The sequence below is a fragment of the Excalfactoria chinensis genome, chromosome Z (assembly GCF_039878825.1).
Source record: "Excalfactoria chinensis isolate bCotChi1 chromosome Z, bCotChi1.hap2, whole genome shotgun sequence".
NCBI classification, from domain to species: Eukaryota; Metazoa; Chordata; class Aves; order Galliformes; family Phasianidae; genus Excalfactoria; species Excalfactoria chinensis.
Window position 1 is genome coordinate 1396954 of NC_092857.1, and position 17697 is coordinate 1414650.

At 49.6% G+C, this 17697-nt stretch overlaps 1 protein-coding gene across 3 annotated transcripts in view; it reads left to right on the forward strand.

The window, feature by feature from the left end:
- Positions 1 to 17697, forward strand: part of ZBTB7C (zinc finger and BTB domain containing 7C) — a 100626-nt gene that overhangs the window by 37113 nt on the left and 45816 nt on the right. The gene's annotated exons all lie outside the window — the stretch shown is intronic.

A 17697-nucleotide genomic window follows, 5' to 3' on the forward strand; every position in this document is an offset into this window, starting at 1 on the left:
AAAAACAATTACAGGGCTTTTTTTTTGTGTGTGTGTGGTATTTTGATCGTTTTTTGTTTGTTTGTTTGTTTTCTTTTTCACTCCTATCAGAAGTAATAAAAGGCTGAAAACTGTGGAATCATAGAAATCCTAGTGCGGCTTGGGTTTGAAGGGACCTTAAAGATCATAGAGCCATAGAATCATGGAGTGGTTGAGTTGGAAGGGATACTAAAGCTGCCCAGCCCCACCTCCCATCAAATCCAGCTGTTCAGTGCCCCATCCTACCCAGCTTGCTCCAAGGTAGACAAATGGAAACCAAAGAGCTAAGCTGTGCCCTGTTCCTCATCCCGGTGTAGTTCCACTGGTGCCATGAGGCCGTACATGAAGCCATGGGCAGGATTTGCTTCGAGCTTCCTTCTTCCCAAAGCTCGGGATGTGAGCTTGAAAAGCACAGTTCTGACAGCTGAGTTTGAAGAGAACTGAGTGAGAGTGAAGCCAGCAGGACGCTGTGGATGTTACTCTGAAACACTGAGGATGAATGATTTCCTGTAGGGCTGGCTTCCTGAGCATGCTTATATCCCTTATTAAATTCTGTGTGCCGATAAAAGTATCAGCTGGCAGAGGGTTATAATTTTTAACCCTGTCTGTAGGGTTCCTCCACAAAAAGCTGGTTAATAAAAGCCAGCAAGCTGAACCCCGGATCTGAACATCAGCTTTTATTCCTGGCATGGCAGTGGGGTGAGAGCAGCCCTCATTCTGTGGGCTCTGGGCACCCCATGGCACAGAGCCCCATTCTCCATACTGCCTTGTTGGTGACATTTTCAGGACCCAGGCCTGAGGACTTTGACTGGGCTGTTTCCTGCTTGGACAATCTCCATCTCAAATGCTCTATGTGTGGCATTGTGCAGAGAATAAAGAAATAATAACCCATAACTCTTGGAAACTGTGGGGAGCTCAGCTTGAGTTTCCAATGAGGAGGGGGACGATGTGCATTGAAACAGGCTCAGGAAGTGAAAGGGAGGAAAAAGAAGGAGAAATGTGCTCACCCTAAGACTGCAGAAGGGTATTTTTGGATATTTTTCCCATCCTGTCTGCATTTGTGGGGATGAGGTGCTTTCCCAGTGCCTCAGCTCTGTGTTTAAACTGCTGCTGTCAAAGCTTTGAGAGTAACTAAAACACAATGTCACAGGTCAAATGGATCCTGTCCAGTTACTCAGTTTATTAGGAGTGCAGTGTGAATCCTGGGGAAGGGAACAAATGGGCAAACATCCACCACCCTGGCTCTGTATCTCAAAAGGGCATCCTAAAGGGCATCCTAAATGGGTGTCTCAAAGGGCATCACAAATGGGCATTGCAAGTGGGCATCCCAAAGCACGTCCCAAATGGGCATCCCAAAGGGCATTTCAAATGGGCATCCCAAATGGGCATCCCAAATAGGCATCTTAAATTGGCATCCCAAATAGGCATCTTAAATAGGCATCTCACATGGGCATCTCAAATGGACACCCCAAAGAGCATCTCAAATAGGCATCTCAAATGGGCATCCCAAATAGTCATCTCAAGTGGGCATCCCAAATTATTATCCCAAGAGGCATCCCAAAGGGCATCCTAAGGGGATATCCCACATGGGTATCTCAGTGCATGTCCACAGCACTCCTCTCCCCATCAAATGTCTGTGCCAGCACTGCTCCTCACCACAGGTTATTCTTCAATTTGTTGTAATGTGGAAATAAAGGAAGAGAAAAAAAAAAAGCACATCTTCTGGGAGTGATGCCAAGCCAAAGGCACTGAATTATTAAGAGATCCGTATCTGGATAACAGATTTATGCTCTTTAACAACTTGTAAGAGAAAATAAGATGTTTGCAGGATCAGCCTGGGATCATCCTTGAGAAGCAGAGCTCTCTGAGTAAGCTGGTATCGCTTTTATTATTATTATTATTTTAATAACAATAATATTTCCCCCGTGAAGCCATACGTGAGGATATTATTTGTGTAGGAACTGGGAATGAACACGGAATGATTGGTGTATTTTTTAAAAGCACTTTACAAGTCGCTCAGCATTGGAAAAGGTACAACGATTCATCAGAGCGAGGCTTGGGGATGAAATAATTAGAAATCACACAGCCGTGGCAAAAGAAGATTAGAGCTAAAATTAGAAGCCATAAAGTTGTTTTTGGATGGTGCTGGAATCCAGGCAGGCTGATTGTGGTGTTCCTTAGGAAGATGCGACGCGAGAGGTGCGGATGGTCCATGGCTCCCCATGGATGCAGGTGCCTTGGGGGTGCTCCTCCTTCTGCTCCAGGAGCTCAGTGCCCAAATGTTGCAGCTGGGTGTGATGGGTGTACACGGTGGGTCCCATGGTGCAATGTCAGAAGGAGCTCCTTGTGCAGCAGGGATGTCCTCTGTCTGTCCTGCAGGATGGATTGCATCTCAGAAGCAGGACCTGTGTGTATTCCCAGCTGCACATCTGCAGGTGGAAGTGCAGCCTCGCTGTGCTGCCTTGATTAACACCTGTGCCATTTGGGCCCATTGCCCAGGTGTGCGGGCAGGTGGGATGGAGCTTGCCAAGGTCACCTGCTAACCCTGGCCCGAGACAAAGAAATTCTTAATCTAAGGGGGATATTAATCCCTTAAAATAAAAGGAGAGCTGCTGGGAATTTGAGTTTTAAATGGATCTGCACTGTGAAATGTGCCAGCAGAAGGCAAACAGTGTGGGGCTATAGGGCAGGAAGCATCTCTGGTCTTTGCAGCGTGCCGTTCCTTTCCAGAGGAACCACGACTTGTTGTGTCTTGCTAGAAAAAAAAAAAAGATCCTGAAATGGTTGGGCAGAGGCCCTAAATGGCAGGAAGTGCTTTTTCATCAAAGGTGTAATTAAAGCGAGGGACTCTCTGCCCACAGGATGTTGCGGATGCCAAAAGTAAAAGTGGCTCCAAGAAGTGATGGGAGAAACTTGAGGGCTAAGCATCCATTGAGGGCTCTTAGCATGGTGCTGCAGATGGGCTTCCCCCTAAATCTGAGCAAGAATTCTAGTAAAGATCCAGGAGGATACGAGGTAGCATCTCCCAGATGAAGGCCAACAGTTGGGTTCTTGTGCTGTGTCACAGAGAGAATGGAGTTTCTGGGTGAGAAACCTGAGCTCTGTGGGATGTGCTGTCTAAATACAGAACAACCTGGTGAAGGTGAAGGCATTTAGAGGTTTCTTTCTGGCCCTCACATGCCACCCCATGCAACCACAGCTACAGTGCAGGAATGCAGGATAGCTCCCAGCCAAGGCTGTGGAACCCAGCACCAGAGCCTCAGAAAAGTCCAGCAGCAGGACTTTACTAATATACAATATAATATATATATATTTACTAATATATATTGATATCAAACAGAACTGTATGTGGTCTGATGGAGCAGCATTCATATTCAGCGCATTTCAAAGCACTTTGCAGAGTAAGAAGCAGAATGGAGCCCACGGAGCAGTCATTATGTGCCTGACAATAGCAAGAGATGCTGGCCAGGATGATGAGGTGATCTGTGCTCTCCTTTTTTCGCTCTCCAGTGAGTGTTTGGGCAGGAGGTGGTTGGACAGGAGCTGGCTGCAATTATCCCTCATCCCAGTGCTTCATGGCTGGGATCTGTGACCCCATACTGGGGGAAACTGGAGTTAAACAGGAGGGATTTTTTTTTGTTCTAACCTCCAAAACACAAGCCACTGGGCTAACTCAGCCTCCCAAAAGCAGCTGATCTGATCTTGCTTTGGGTTTCCCTGGTCCTAGGGATCTACAATGGTCCTTCTCTTGGAGATACGCTCTCCTGACTGGCTCAGTTTCCCTGCTTTTCTTTTATGTCTGGATACATGGAGCTGGGGAAACATCTTGTGACCCACATGAGAATCCCTCAGTGCAGCTGGGCATGGACCTCTCAGATCGTGGTCTGCTCCACTCCTCCTGTGGTCACAGCTTCTCGAAGGCCCGCACATGACTTCAGCTCTGTAATTTTAGTGAAGCCAGAATAGCATTGCCACAGCTGCAGGAGCAGATCTCATCATTCTAAAACCATTTCTGTGGCTGGGAAATGTTTCTTGTGCCTTGCAAAGGGACTAAGAGGTTAATTGCTTTTTTTTTTTTTTTGCTTTTTTTTTTTTTTTTTTTTTTTTTTTGCTTTTTTGGAAAAGAGGAAACAAATGTACCCACCCCACCCTAGCACAAATCTGTCAGCCTAGGGCTGGGAGAAGGAAGCAGCCGGGGGAGGGATGGGCTGGGGGCATGGGTGGGGGCTTGGCTGGCTTCCCATGTGCTGCTGCACTGGGCTATATTTGGAGCCTGGGCTGCAATGTTGGCTGCGTATCCCTGGATAGTTGTGATGAGTTATCCCTCCAAGGGGATAGAGGGAAAAACAAACAAACATAAGATCTGCAGCAAAGCCTGGTTTAGAGTTGGAGACTGAGATCTTGTAAGGATGGAGATCTCCAACCTTGCCCCTTGTTGTCTGGGTCCTTTATCACACCAGCTCCCTGCTGACCAAGTGGGCCAAATGGCTGCAGCCCAGGTTGCCATTGTGTTGGTGCTGGGTTGGCATTCAGCTGACATTGAGTTGGCATTGGACTGGCATTGTATAGACAATGGGTCGGCACTGGGTTGGCACTGGATTGACATTGGGTTGGCATTGGGTTGACACTGTATTGGCATTGGGTCGGCACTGTATAGGCATTGGCATTGAGTTGGTGTTGAGTTGGCATTGTGTTGGCATTGTACTGCATCCCCTCAACCCTGAGAAGAAAGGAGAAAGGGAAGCAGGCAGGGATGCCCTTGGAGTGTGGGCTCCCCTTTCTGTTTCCATTCTGTTGAGCTCAACTGATGTTGATGCAGGCTGATGTCATCACAGGATTTCCTGCTGCAGGAAACCTGGCGACCGCACTCTGAAGGTGGTCAGGACTGAAGCTGATGGTGATGTTGTCCTTGCAGTGTTTGTGTGAGATGAATTTGCACCCTCATTCACCAGGAGATGCTGGTGTAGCAGGCACAGGAGAGAATATACTAGGAATGGAAGACATGGATGTGCAGTCCCAAGGCTTGCTCTTGGAGAGCATCTGATGGGAATCTGCTGATGTCCTCCAGCTGAGGGGCCTCTCCCCACCAATGGGAATGAGTTTCATCATCATCATTCCCTCCACCTGCTCTCCCTGTCCCCATTGCAGACATATTTGTTTAAGTAGCTTTCATTAACTTGCATTTCCCCACGTGAAGGTTTGGTTTCTGTCCTTCTGCAGTTGTCCCTGCCATGCAGCAGTTTCCCTTTGGTCATGGCACATTTTCCCCTGCTCTGTGGAACTGTTCTAACACGCTGTAAGGAAATGGTTTCTGTGTGAGCCTCGTTCCACAAACTCCATTGATTATTAGGTGTGATTTCCCTGATCCCTGCCTGTATCTGTGAGTGAGCCAGAGGGGCATAGTGATGGCTTGGATTTATCTCCACCAGTGACAAGATAGATAACACCGGAGTGGCGTGGCTACAGGTGTTATCATTTGGGTGTCTTCTCAAGAGTGAAGGTTAATGTCTTGCCACTACTGATCCATCACTGCATTATCTGGAGGATTTATATCTCTTCTTGTACCTTTCCAGCAGCAGTGCTTTCTCTTTGCTGGGGCAGAGATGTATGTATCTGCTCCCTGGTGCCAGTGAGTCCCTGTCCTCTGAATTCCATGTGCTGTGTTGTATTGGGAATCATTTCTGCTTGCTGCTCCACAGCTTCACCCTTTCCCAGCAGAGGACTGTGGGATGGATGGAGATGAGCCCAGCAGACAGACCCCTCCCCAAATGCCCTGTGCATTTACCAGGCCCCAGTGTCCATGACTGTTGCATCCACTTGGATGCAGAAAACTCGTGCTCATTTTTTGGGCTTCTTTTGTCTCTAAGGTTGCCCAGCTCTGTTCATACAGGGTTTTCTGGGCAGGCTTGAGAGCTGGGACCACGCAAACCCATCCATTACTGCTTCACTCCCCAGAAATGCACGTGCATTGGGCAGATGGAGGCAAGGCAAGACAAGCCCTGATCCCGCCTGCCAAAAATATCCACCCAAAAATGAGAGCAGCAGAGTGGCAGGGAGCAAGGAGGGGCTCTCATCTGGAAATGAGATCTCTCTCTTTTTTATTTATTTTTTTCTTTTCTTTTCTTTTTCAAAATGCAATAAATCCATCAAATTAAAATAAAAAGGCAAGTAACACGAGTGACAGTCGTACAGCATCAGATAATGGCACATCCTGAATTCCAGTGGGATAGGAAATACGGAGCAGAAATCACTCAGGTGCTCTTAGATAGCGATAAGGAAAGCAATTCCCATTTACAGGCAGGAATAAAATAAGAAGTCCTGATAAACCCTCCGCGACTCGATGGATTAGGGCTCTGCCTGTGCAAATTCATTACGGGCGTGCAAAAGAATGGAGATCTCTGAGCTAAACTGACTGCAAACATTTATCCGGAGAAGAGCTGATTCACCCAGAAAAGATTTCTTTCCGGGGGAAGGGGGGATCTGCTGGCAAGCCGTGTCCCTGCTTGTCACTTGTTATGCAAAGAAGCCTCTCTTATTTGTAAATCAGGAGGGATGGGTTAGTGCTGAATGCTGCTCCAGCAGCTCCAGGGTCCTTTGCACGTGGTGTATGGGGTGCTGATGGCTTCAAGAGGGCTTTTGGTAGGACTAGTGCCAGTCCTTATTCTAATTAGAGGGGATTGTCATTTGCTCTGATATTTTCAGAGCCCTTTATATTATTTCTTGTTACTCATTATTATGTTCTGCTTCATTTGCCCAGTCTCTGTAGGAGGGACTTTGTACTTGGGTCCCATGGTACATTCTGCACTGTCCTTGTCTCCAGCTCAGGTCCTTTGGCCCATTGGGAGCCACCAGCATGGCTTGGTGATACAGAACAACCTGCATTCCAACCTGTGGTTGTCTGGAATGGTTGCAGGTGGCTGTAGAAGTGCTTCCAATGGAGTGCAGGGACTGGAATGCTATCCAGCACCTTTAGTTCTGGCAATTAAGTCGGTCTGGTTGCTAATTTTGGACATAGAGCTGGTAGGAACCTCGAAGAGTGGAGGAAACCTTGATATTCCCTTCCCTGGTGTTGAGCTAATGTTAGATGAAAAAAAAAAAAAGAAAAAGAAAAATGAAAAAGAACCCACGCATAAAAACCTCAAATGAAATGCTGTCTATTAGTTTTGTGCCTGAGAAGGAGGTTTTGGTTTTCCAGTCCTGTGTTTTGAAAAGTCTCCTTGGGAAACAAAGCTCTGGAGGTGAAAACTCGACCCTACAGCCCCATAAACCTCCCATCACTGAGGCAGGCTGTGAGCGCTTTGGGTTGGATTCCCCCACTGAAGGATGAACAAGTGATGTTGTACATCTCCATAAGTGGGTTGTAGGACACAGAAACTGCTCCGGGCTGTAGGAAAGCACATTCACAGCACTTTCCTTATTTCTCAATGCCACATTTCTCAGCGCCTTCCCCACCACAGCCAGTGGAGGTGCTGGCACTGATTTTGGCTCTGGAGGTCTTAGCATTGCTTTATTGTCTCTTGCCTTTAGGAGTCCATCCAGGTTGATAACCTCTGTATGGGACCAGCATTTGCTGCTGCCCTGAGGGAAGGAGAGACACGTTCCCGTTGGCCATTGCAATCATCTCCCACTTTTTTTCAGGGGCATTTTGTGTCTCTGTTTTTCCCTCTGCACTTCTGCAGCTCTGGGCTCTTGTAGCGCTCCGGAGTGATTCTGCTAATGGGATCTGACCTGATGGCTTTGCATATTTTAAGTAAATTAAACACAGCTGCTCGGAAAATCCAGTAACCTTAACAGCACCACGGCTCCGTTGTCTGCATTGTAATTATGGTGGCAACTGCCTGGAAGTTCTACTTTCTGGTTTATTTTTAAATAACTTCTGAGCTACCCTTTGATCAGCAGCTCCATCCCAGAGACCTTCCTGTCCTCTCTGTCATGTGCTGGGGTTAACCCTTCCACCTCAGGCTCCTTCTTCAGGCAGTCTCACGTGCAATTGCAATGATGATGCACTGTGGATGTTCGTGGCTCCTGTCTCGATACGTGCTGCCGTTTTGAGCTGGAGGGGATTCTGGGGGGGGGGATTTTAAGGCAGAGCTTATGGGTTGTGTGTATGATGCAGACATCCCAAGATTGTGCCTCTTGAAATGGGCCACTTTCTCTATGGCTTAAACCAAAATCTCGAGTACTTCCTCACAGGGATGGGATTTATCCATCCACACTCAAGGCCACATCATGTTTGCTTCTGGCTACCCCACGTTGTGCCAGAAGTGAGAGCTGGTGCATGGCAGCTCCGAGGGCACTTCTAATAAAGCTGGCTGCTAGCTTGCTTGGCAGCCTGGTTCCTTGTCCATCAGGCTGGCTGGGGCTGGCAGCAGCCTGCTTTGCTCCCCACCTGCTGTCTGCAGCGAGGCGGCGGTGGCTGTGCCGCCCACTGGATCTGGTTGAAAGCTCTGAGTGCGTGTGATTGGGGCTGTAAAGTTTATGAGATTCTGTGCTTTATGGTAAATTTTAAATGGGCTTTGCAATCCAGGGTACATTAGAGTTTTTAAGGGAAAGTCAGTGTGATGTGTTGCAGAGCACAAGGTGGTAATTTCCCCTCTTATATTGATGCTATCAACAGTAAAAAATGAAGCAGCTGCTTCTCAGAGGATTGGATTTTTAATGCATTCGATTTATATAATCTGTAGACTGTTATTTATTACGTGGGGCTTTTCCCCCTTCTGTTTCTCCTGCTGGCTTGTGCTCTCCCTCTGTTATTATATCAGTGCAGCGTGATCTTATCTCTCACTTTCCATCTGCAGATCCCACAGCCCTTTCCTAACATGGCCAACTCCATTATTTCCATTTGTTTTTATTTTTTTTTAACCCAGGAGGGGGAGAAGAGCCATCATTTAATTGCTGTCAGGAACCTCCAGAGCTAAGGCTGAGCTGGGGGGGGAGCTGCACTCTTATTTGTAACAGATAATCTTCTGTTGCAGTCAGTGGGAGTTTGGTTAGTGTGGAGCCTGGAGGGTTGTTTGACCCTGAAGGAGGTGCTGATATGGCTCTGCAGACATTAAGGATTGCGCTGACTCTGTCCCCATCGACTGCAGTAAGAGCTGAGGCAGCCAGCACTCATGTAGGTCATGATTCAGCTGCTAGACATGTGTCTAGCTTTACCCTCAGGCACACTGCGTGGCTGCCAGCTGTCAATGAGCAGGCATGCAGGTCCAGGGCCATACCTGTCAAAACCACACGCAGGTCTTGGATAGCTGAGAAAGTGTAATGCAGCAATGGGAACCTGTGTTTCGTCAACTAAATCCAGCACTTCCATGTGGGCACCCCAGCTCAGAGGTCTTAATCTGGAGTGAATCCCACCCAGCAGGTCAGGTGAGGGTTTCCTAGAACCATTAAGACTGAAAAATACCAATGAGATCAAGTCCAAGCCCAACTCATCCCCACCATCTCGACTCATTAAGGTTGGAAAAGACCTCCAGGATCATCAAGTCCAAGAGTTAAGGTCACCCCCTAGGATAATCACTTGATAATGCTCCCCATGAAGACCATCTTGACTGCAGGCTGTGCCTATGGCTCGTGCTGCTGGCTGTTGTCCTGCAGGTGGGATAAACTGGGGTTGCTGGCTTGTCTGGGCTGCAGCATGGTTCCACTCTCTGGAGTCCAACCTCAAGAGCAGAGCTCAGGTTTGTGTTTCCTCCAGACATGTCCCCATCACCAGGCGGCTCAGGAATGGTCCTTACCAGCTCCATAGCTCACCTCAGGATGGAGAAATCATTGTGCTAAGACTCCCCTACCAGCATGCATGGGTGAGAAGAAGAAGCCAAGAAGCCAAATCAGACCTTGTGGCTGCAAGGAAAGCTGTAGGAAGCCTGTTTGCTGGGCAGCTTTGCATCTCACATGCATTTGGCAGAGGGAAGGCTGGGCTGCTCCCAGCAGTGCACTGTCCAACTTGGTAAATGCCACAAGAGCACCACTGTAGATGCTAGAGCTGAAGCCCAGAATTGCTAAAGGGAAATGTGTTGCAAGAGCCTGCCCTGAGGTGGTGCATCCATCAGCCTCCACAGAGCTGGACCACCCCTGATGCTCTCAGGCATGAAGCCAGGGCCCTGCAGGTATTTGCAGCCTTCCTTAGGAACGCTGCCCAGTATAAATACAATGGCACTCATCCATGGTGACAATAACCTGCACTGAGCTCTTTGCTCTCTTGCGGATCACTTTGGGCTGATTGGCAGCAAACGAGCCATTAGTCATCAGTAGTGGTGGTTACTCATCAGTTAATGATCTAACCTGGGGCTGGGGTAAGGAAGGAGGTCACACTGAAGGTCAGAGCAGCTGGGTGCTTTCAAAGCAGATGAACTTGTTAGCTGCAGACAAGGCCTTTTCTGCGGCTGGTCATGGCCCTGCAGCCCACATTGCTGTGGTCACCGGGCCATCTGCAGTGTGTTATGAAAGTCACCTGTGTTCTCTGCCTTGTTTGCTGCCTAAATATCCTTGTATTGACAGCCTGAGCTGCACGACAAGGAGATGTGACACCTGTTGCAAAGATTATCACTTGTGGCTTTTCGCTGCTCCTTGAGTGCATGCACCCTGCAATTATCTTCCCTGTTGTTAAATTGGTTGTGGTGGTCAGAGCCCCTGGATTCCATGTCCTGGCACAAATCTCTGAGTCCTGAGCTGACTTGGAAAATGTTGTTAGTGCTTTCCTATGAGTGAGAATCCCATAAAGGCTCAGGGTGGATGCAACCTCAGCCTTATAGGAAGAGGATCACAGACTCATTAAGGTTGGAGAAGACCTCTAAGATCCCCACGTCTAAACCCATCCCTAACCATACCATGCCCACTGACCACATCCCCAAGTGTCACACCTCCACAGTTCCTGAACACCTCCAGGGTTGGGGACTCCATCACTTCCCTGGGCAGAGGTGTCACTGAATCACCACTCTTTCAGAGAGTAAGTTTTTCCCAGTATCCAGCTTGAACCTTCCCTGGCACAACCTGAGGCCATGAGGATTCCTATTCTCTTACCTGTATCGTGAGACCCCAGTAAACCTGTGCCGGGGCTGCCTGGAGATGATGAAGTGTTTGAGTGATGGAGCCAGCTCAGGGACCTGGGGAAGCTGAGCCCAGCTGACCCATGATAACACGTGTCTCTGAGCATTTGTGTCACTCTTCTCATGTAAGATTTACCAAATGGGAACGCACGGCATTTGCTCTGCCCTTGTCAAACACGGCAAATCCAGAGATTGCACAAAAGCAGTGGCTGTTCTCTCGCTTGGACTGACTCTTGGATGACTGCGTGCTTCTAAGGCTTGGTGGAGAAATTCCCTTGTCCTTGCAGCCTTCAGGGCTTGGTGGGAAGCCCTCAACCCCTGTGTCCCTTAAAAGAACTGTGGAATCATGAAGGTTGGAGAAACCCTCCAAGATCCTCAACCCAACCCCACCATGCCCACTAACTGTGTCTCCATGTGCCACATCTTCATAGCTCTGGGATACCTCTGGGGATGGGGACTCCCCACTTCCCTGAGCCAGAGCATCACCCCACTTTGGAGCAATATTTCCTAATAGCCAACCTGACCCTCCCCAGCCACCCCAACCTGCTCCCCATAGCTCAGAGCTGCTTTGTCCCCTATGAGCCACCCACTGCCCATCGGTGGCCATCTGGGGGTTCATTCTCCAATCCAACACCCATTGGCAGTAGCCCAACACCCACGTGGAGCTGTCAGCTCCCTGTTTGGCAACGCAGACCGCTGTCTCTGGCCCTTGTGATTGCCAGCTGGTCGCAAGGTGCTGCATTCAGCTGGACCTTGTCCATCCAAACTGTGTTTTTTCCCTCAGATGAGAGGACTGAGGCGTAGTGTTGGCCAAGCTGAGGTCATGGTGGTCTCATGCCATCCTCTCAGCACTTCATCCCCTGGGCTGGGGCTCAGAGCAGTACCTCTGGATGACAGTGTGTCTGTGGGAGGACACAGATGGGCGATCATCCCCCAGGGGATGAGGCCATAACACTGTCTGCAGGGGTGGGTGAACAGGATCCATTTCCCTCTCCATCTCCCATCTGTCCTTAGAGATGCATTACAGTGATGGGTGGGTTGGCACCTCCAGGGCATGGTGTTGCTAGGTGACTTTGTGACTCAGCCCTGTCCTGGAGCACAAGGGGAAGAGAAGGCTTGAAGGGAGACCTTATTGCTCTCTACAGCTCCCTGAAAGGAGGCTGTGGTGAGGTGGGGGTCTGCTCCCAGGTAACATGGGGGGTGATTGCCTTAAGCTGCTCCAGTGGAGGGTCAGGTGTGATGTTTGGGACAATTTCTCCTCCATAGAGAGATGATGCAGTGGCACAGACTGCTCAGGGTCATGGTAGGGTCCCCATCCCTGGAGGTATTCAAGACCTGTAGAGATGTGCCACTTGCAGGTCTGGTCAGTGGGCATGGTGGGTTGGGGTTGGGGTTTGGGGTTGGGAATCTTGGAGGTCTTCTCCAACCTTAATGATTCTGTGAGGAAAGGAGACATGGCTGAGTTGGCCATGGGTTGCTGGCAGGAGGACCATGGGCCTGGCAGGAGCTTTTGCAGGGCAGGACTTCTTAACCAGAAGTGCAGTTTGGGATCTGATGGAAGTTTTTGTGGTTGTTTTCTTTCTCTCTTTCTCTCTTTCTCTCTTTCTCTCTTTCTCTCTTTCTCTCTTTCTCTCTTTCTCTCTTTATCTCTTTCTCTCTCTTTCTCTCTTTCTCTCTTTCTCTCTTTCTTTTTTCTTTTTTTTCCCCCTCTCCAATTTCTTAAGAAATGGTCAAAGGGAAACAGGACACAAAGTGGTGCTCCTGTTCCCTTTGTGACATCTGTGGCTCCGGCCCTTCGCTCACCAGGGACCTCTGCAGGAGCTGAATCTCTGCTGTCTGATGGATCAGCAGAAATCAGCTCCAGCAAGGACGCAATCCCCTCCCATTATAAATGACAGAAGTGCTAATTGCCTCTTTGTAAATCTACACAAGATGCACTCATGAATATGTGCTGCCGGAAAGAGCAGGCAGCAGGGTCACTGCAGCCACACACAAATGTGATGAACAATGTTTGGTAATGCTCTGAGTGCTTTTGACTGTCGTCCTGCTTGGCCCTGCTGCAGTCTGGGCTCCGAGTGACATCTCAAGGTCCTCTCCAGAGCTGTTCTCCACAGCTGTCATGCAGGAGCTGGGTGCTTGCCTACTGGTCTCCAGCAGGAAGAAAGGAATGTTTTTTGTTGTTTGGTTTTGTTTTTATGATTCAGAAGTGTCAGAGCTGGATCTTGGTGCTGCTGACCTGAGCTGCTTTGCACTGCACCAGGTGGGATGCTCTGCTGCATGCTGGCTGAGCTCGTGGTGGGGCTGAGCGCAGGCCCCATGCTCCTCTGTTACGGAGCAAACTTTTGTGCTCACTAGTGCTGCCTTACATGTATTTCAGATGTTTAGTGCTGGGTAATCTATGTATTGGCACTGCTTCTGTACCACAGGGTTGTGTGCAGTGTTGGGAGTTGTGGCTGGGCCCTGGGGAGACACAGACTTTAAGCTGAGTGTGAGCTTTGTGGTGCAAGGAGGCATAGATAGATGAGAATGGGCTTTGGGAAGGGCTCTTCTTTAGACAAGTATCAGTGCAGAGGACCCTTATGTAGGCATTCTGAGCCTCATAACATCTGGCCTGGCTTTGACATCCACCCTAGAGCCCTCTGCTCCCCACACCCACCCAGCAGAGCTGCCTGGGAGCCACACTTCATTCCCAAAACCTCTAATCAGTGCCTGGAGCAGAGACCCAACTCCCCTGCAACTCCCACACCTCCCACTCCCTCCTCTGTAATCAGCAGGAAAATACCTCAGCTGCTTTCCCAGGGGCAGCTGTAAACAAGGAGCAGGGAAGGCTGCTGGCTGGGCATGAGCTGTGCTGCAGGGCTGCACACCAGGCTGGGGTCAACACGGGCATGGGGCATGGGTGCATGATTACAGTGTATGGGATAGCAGGGTTCTCCTCACTTGCAGTAGCTGGGGTTTGTTCCCTGTAGCTGGGAGCAGCTCTAACAGTCCTGGAGTGATTCAGCATATGAAACATCTGCTTGCAGCCTGCTTAGCAGTAAACAATTGGCTGCTCGGCATGTTGGACTTGGATGGTGCCTGGTAGTTCTGGTAACACTCTGCATTCTTGCACAGACTTCCTTTGTGTTGGTTCTGCCTGGGCCTTACAAATCGGTGACATTTCTCCTGCAGTTCTGTTCCCTTTTGCTTTTTTTCCCTCCCTCAAAGGAGCAGTTTCAGTCCCCATTCAATTTGTGCAGATGCTCCACTTGGCCGTGACAGCATCTTTTCTGTGACTCAGGAGCGATCGTTCCCATCCTTGTGCTGTCAGAGTCCCCAAGAGAAGCAGAAACTCCAATTTGCCAGGAAGGAATAGAGTGGTTGTATTGATAGAAAATAGTTTCCTCTCCCAGCCTGCAAGCTGATGAATGGCCAGATCATGGGAGCTTCCTTATCTGCTGTTGGGATTTGTGGGACGCAAACTAATGGCAGCTGGGTGACACCACACTGTCACACATGGGACACAACCTGATGGGATTGTGTTAGAGATACTAAGAGGGCTCTTGAATAGCCTCCCTGCAGCCATTCTGAACTACCCTAGAGGTAGCTTTACCTGTAGGGCATGAGACCAGAAGGGTAACACAGAATGGCCTGGTGCTTTGATAGAAATGTGCCAGTGCAATTGTCTGCGGGACAAGAAAACGTTTAATTTGCTACTGAAATGTATTTGCTTTGTTATGGGTAGATTGCACTTAACATCCTTGTACTGGGTCCTGTGTTATTGGACAGGGGCAGGAAAAAGGAGACTTACTGTGGACCAACAGCCATCACTTTTTGGCTCACCACGAAGGAGACAACTGCAGGGATGTATGCAGTGGCCACCAAAGCCTAATGTGCCCAATGCTGCCCCAAAGACAGAAAGTGATGCTCTGAGATGCCAGCACTGCCCATTGCTCTACCAGTTTGACTTCTGCTTCCCGAGATGTGTCAGCATAATAAGACAAAACTAGCTGGTTTTGGTGCCCGTGCCGTAATGTCATTACTTTTGCAGATGTGCACAATGGCATTCGTGGTCACACACACCAAATACTTTCCTAAGGAAAACGCATCTGGCTGTGAGTGGCTCTGCAGTGCTTTCCTCCAGACCTGGAGGTGAAATGGAAGGGGAGCGAATGCAGCAGAGTTGCTCCCCACTGTCGCATTGCTCAGCCATCAGAGTGTCCATTCCTGCTGCTCTCAGCACCGTGCTGGACCCCTGGGTACTGTTTGCCTGAATAGGGCCGTGAGTGTTTAAGCAGTATTGCTAAGAATGGATGTTTTATCCCATGCATCCGAGATCTCAGCCCATCAGACGTGAAGCGGGTCAGGACTCTCGTGCCATTGTGTGCATTATAGCGAGCAGAACAGAGCATGCTTGATAAAAAGCAAGGACTTGAAAGAAACGCTTCTGTAGCCCTCCACCTTTCAAGTCACACAATGCATCAAAGACCCCTCGTGCAGACTTTGAAAGGGGCAGAAGGCATTACCTAATGTTTGGAGAAAATGAATAATATCGCATCCCAAGTGCCTGGAAACTAATTTAGGAGTGCACATTGCACTCTGCTGGATTCGCTCCCCAGAAGAGTTGTGAACAAAAGAGTTTTTTTAGAAAAATTGTGTTGGGAGACCAATTTTTCTGCCTGGAAATGCCCCCTTTTTTTTCCTACTGTTTCCTGGTAAGAGTTCCTTATGAAAAGATGAGATGCAGAGCGCTACAAACACTGGGTCTGAAGCGAAGCGTGAGAGCCTGGAGAGTTTCCCACCAATCCCCTCCGCAGTGCATCCTTTTGTTCCTTGGTGCTGGTGGGATGCTGAGGCATCATGTACCCACATGAGGTGCTGAGGTATTGTGTGCTGGTGCAGTTCTGTGAGTTCTTAGGGGAAAAAAAAACCACAACAAAAACCAGCGCCTCTCTAAGTGGCTTTTGCTTTTGTTCCAACAAAACTGATGTTGTTTCCTTTGCGCAGAACCTGGGCTGCTCTGTTGATAACCTCGTGGTGGGAGAACCGCAGAATGGTTTGAGGCCCCTGTAAGGCCCTCAGGTCCCACACTGTGCAGTGCATGGGGACACCCACAGCTCCATCAGTGCTCACAGCCCACCCAGCTGTCTGCAGGGATGGGGCATCACCACCTCTCTGTGCAGCCTGTGCTGCTCACCACCCTTGTTGTAAAGGACTTCTTCCTTATACCCAGTCTAAATCTCTCCTTTATCAGTTTGAAACCACTTCCCCTTGTCCTGTCAGAACAGACCCTGCTGAAGAGTCTGTCCCCCCACTTTAGGTGCTCACATCTCTTGCTTTAGGTCCACATCTGGACGCAGTACTCCAGGTGAGCTCTCACAGTGCAGAACAGAAATTCTTCACCCAGAGGGCGGTGAGGCCCCATCACTGCTGCCCAGAGCTGTGGGTACCCCATCCCCTGGGGGTGCTTCAGGCTGTGGATGGGTCCTGGGCAGCCTGTGCTGGGGGAATAGACAGCCCATGGCAGGGGTGGGGCTGAAGGGGGTTTTCAAATTTCCTTCCAACCCAACCATTCTATGGTTCTACCACTGAATGTAGTCCCTTCCAACCCAACTGTTTTATGGTTCTGTGATCTGTAAGGTCCCTTCCAATCCAACTGTTCTATGATTCTGTGGTCTTCAAGGTCTCTTCCAACTCAACCATTCTATAATTCTGTGACACAGAGCAGGGGCAGTGGGTGGCGGGGGGGACATCCATCCCACTGAGACTTGTTGGATTGGGACCTGCGGTGTCTCTGAGATATCTCAGGGCCAGTGCAAGATGGAAGTTCATCTCCACTGCCTGCTCTGCCGCAGGGTTTTCCCTGAAGAACTGGGGGAATTGTCTGTGAAAGATGTCACAGAGTGAGAAGCCGAGATGCAGGCAGGGCTCAGGAGATCATTATCTCCCCATCAGCACAGCTGCCTGCAGCCCCTGTCCATGGCCAGAGCAGGGAGGGCTGCTGTCCCCCCGTGCCCACATCACCCCCACCATCTTTCCTTGTCACATTGCAGTTTATTTTTACCATCTGTGGAGACGTAGTTAAATTTTAGTGCTCTCTTATCTGCTTCTCCCCCAGGCCACAATTAACGGAGGCCGGGAGGCAGGCAGAGCACTCGGGCTGTATTTACACAAAGAAGGGATGATAATGGGACAAGGGGACAGCGGGACAAGCAGGTGGGCAGTGACATCTTAGAGGGGGTTCAGTCCTGGGGGAGCTCAGCTCTCTGTCCACATGAGTCACCCAAACCTTTCCCATACTTCCATCTCATTGAACTCCTATGGTCAGGGTGAGGGGGGATTTGGGGTGGTTGTATGAGGATCTGTAAGCTCATCAGATGGGGCTGAGGGAGAGAGGGCCCTTCAGAAAATGGTGCTTGCCCTCTCCAGGGCCCAACAGTCCTCTGGTTATTTAGCATTTCTCCACTGCATCCCTAATGAGCAGGGGATGCTCTGTTGCTGGCTCGCAGCGCTGATGCTCCCAGGCACGAAACCCAGCTGGGAGCTGAGGCAGGAGCAGGGGATGGCATGCTGCTTCCCAGCCCCTCCATTGCAATCTTCCCAGCCCTGCTGCACTGAGGGTTCCAGGTGAGATTGGCTGAGACCACCAGGACCC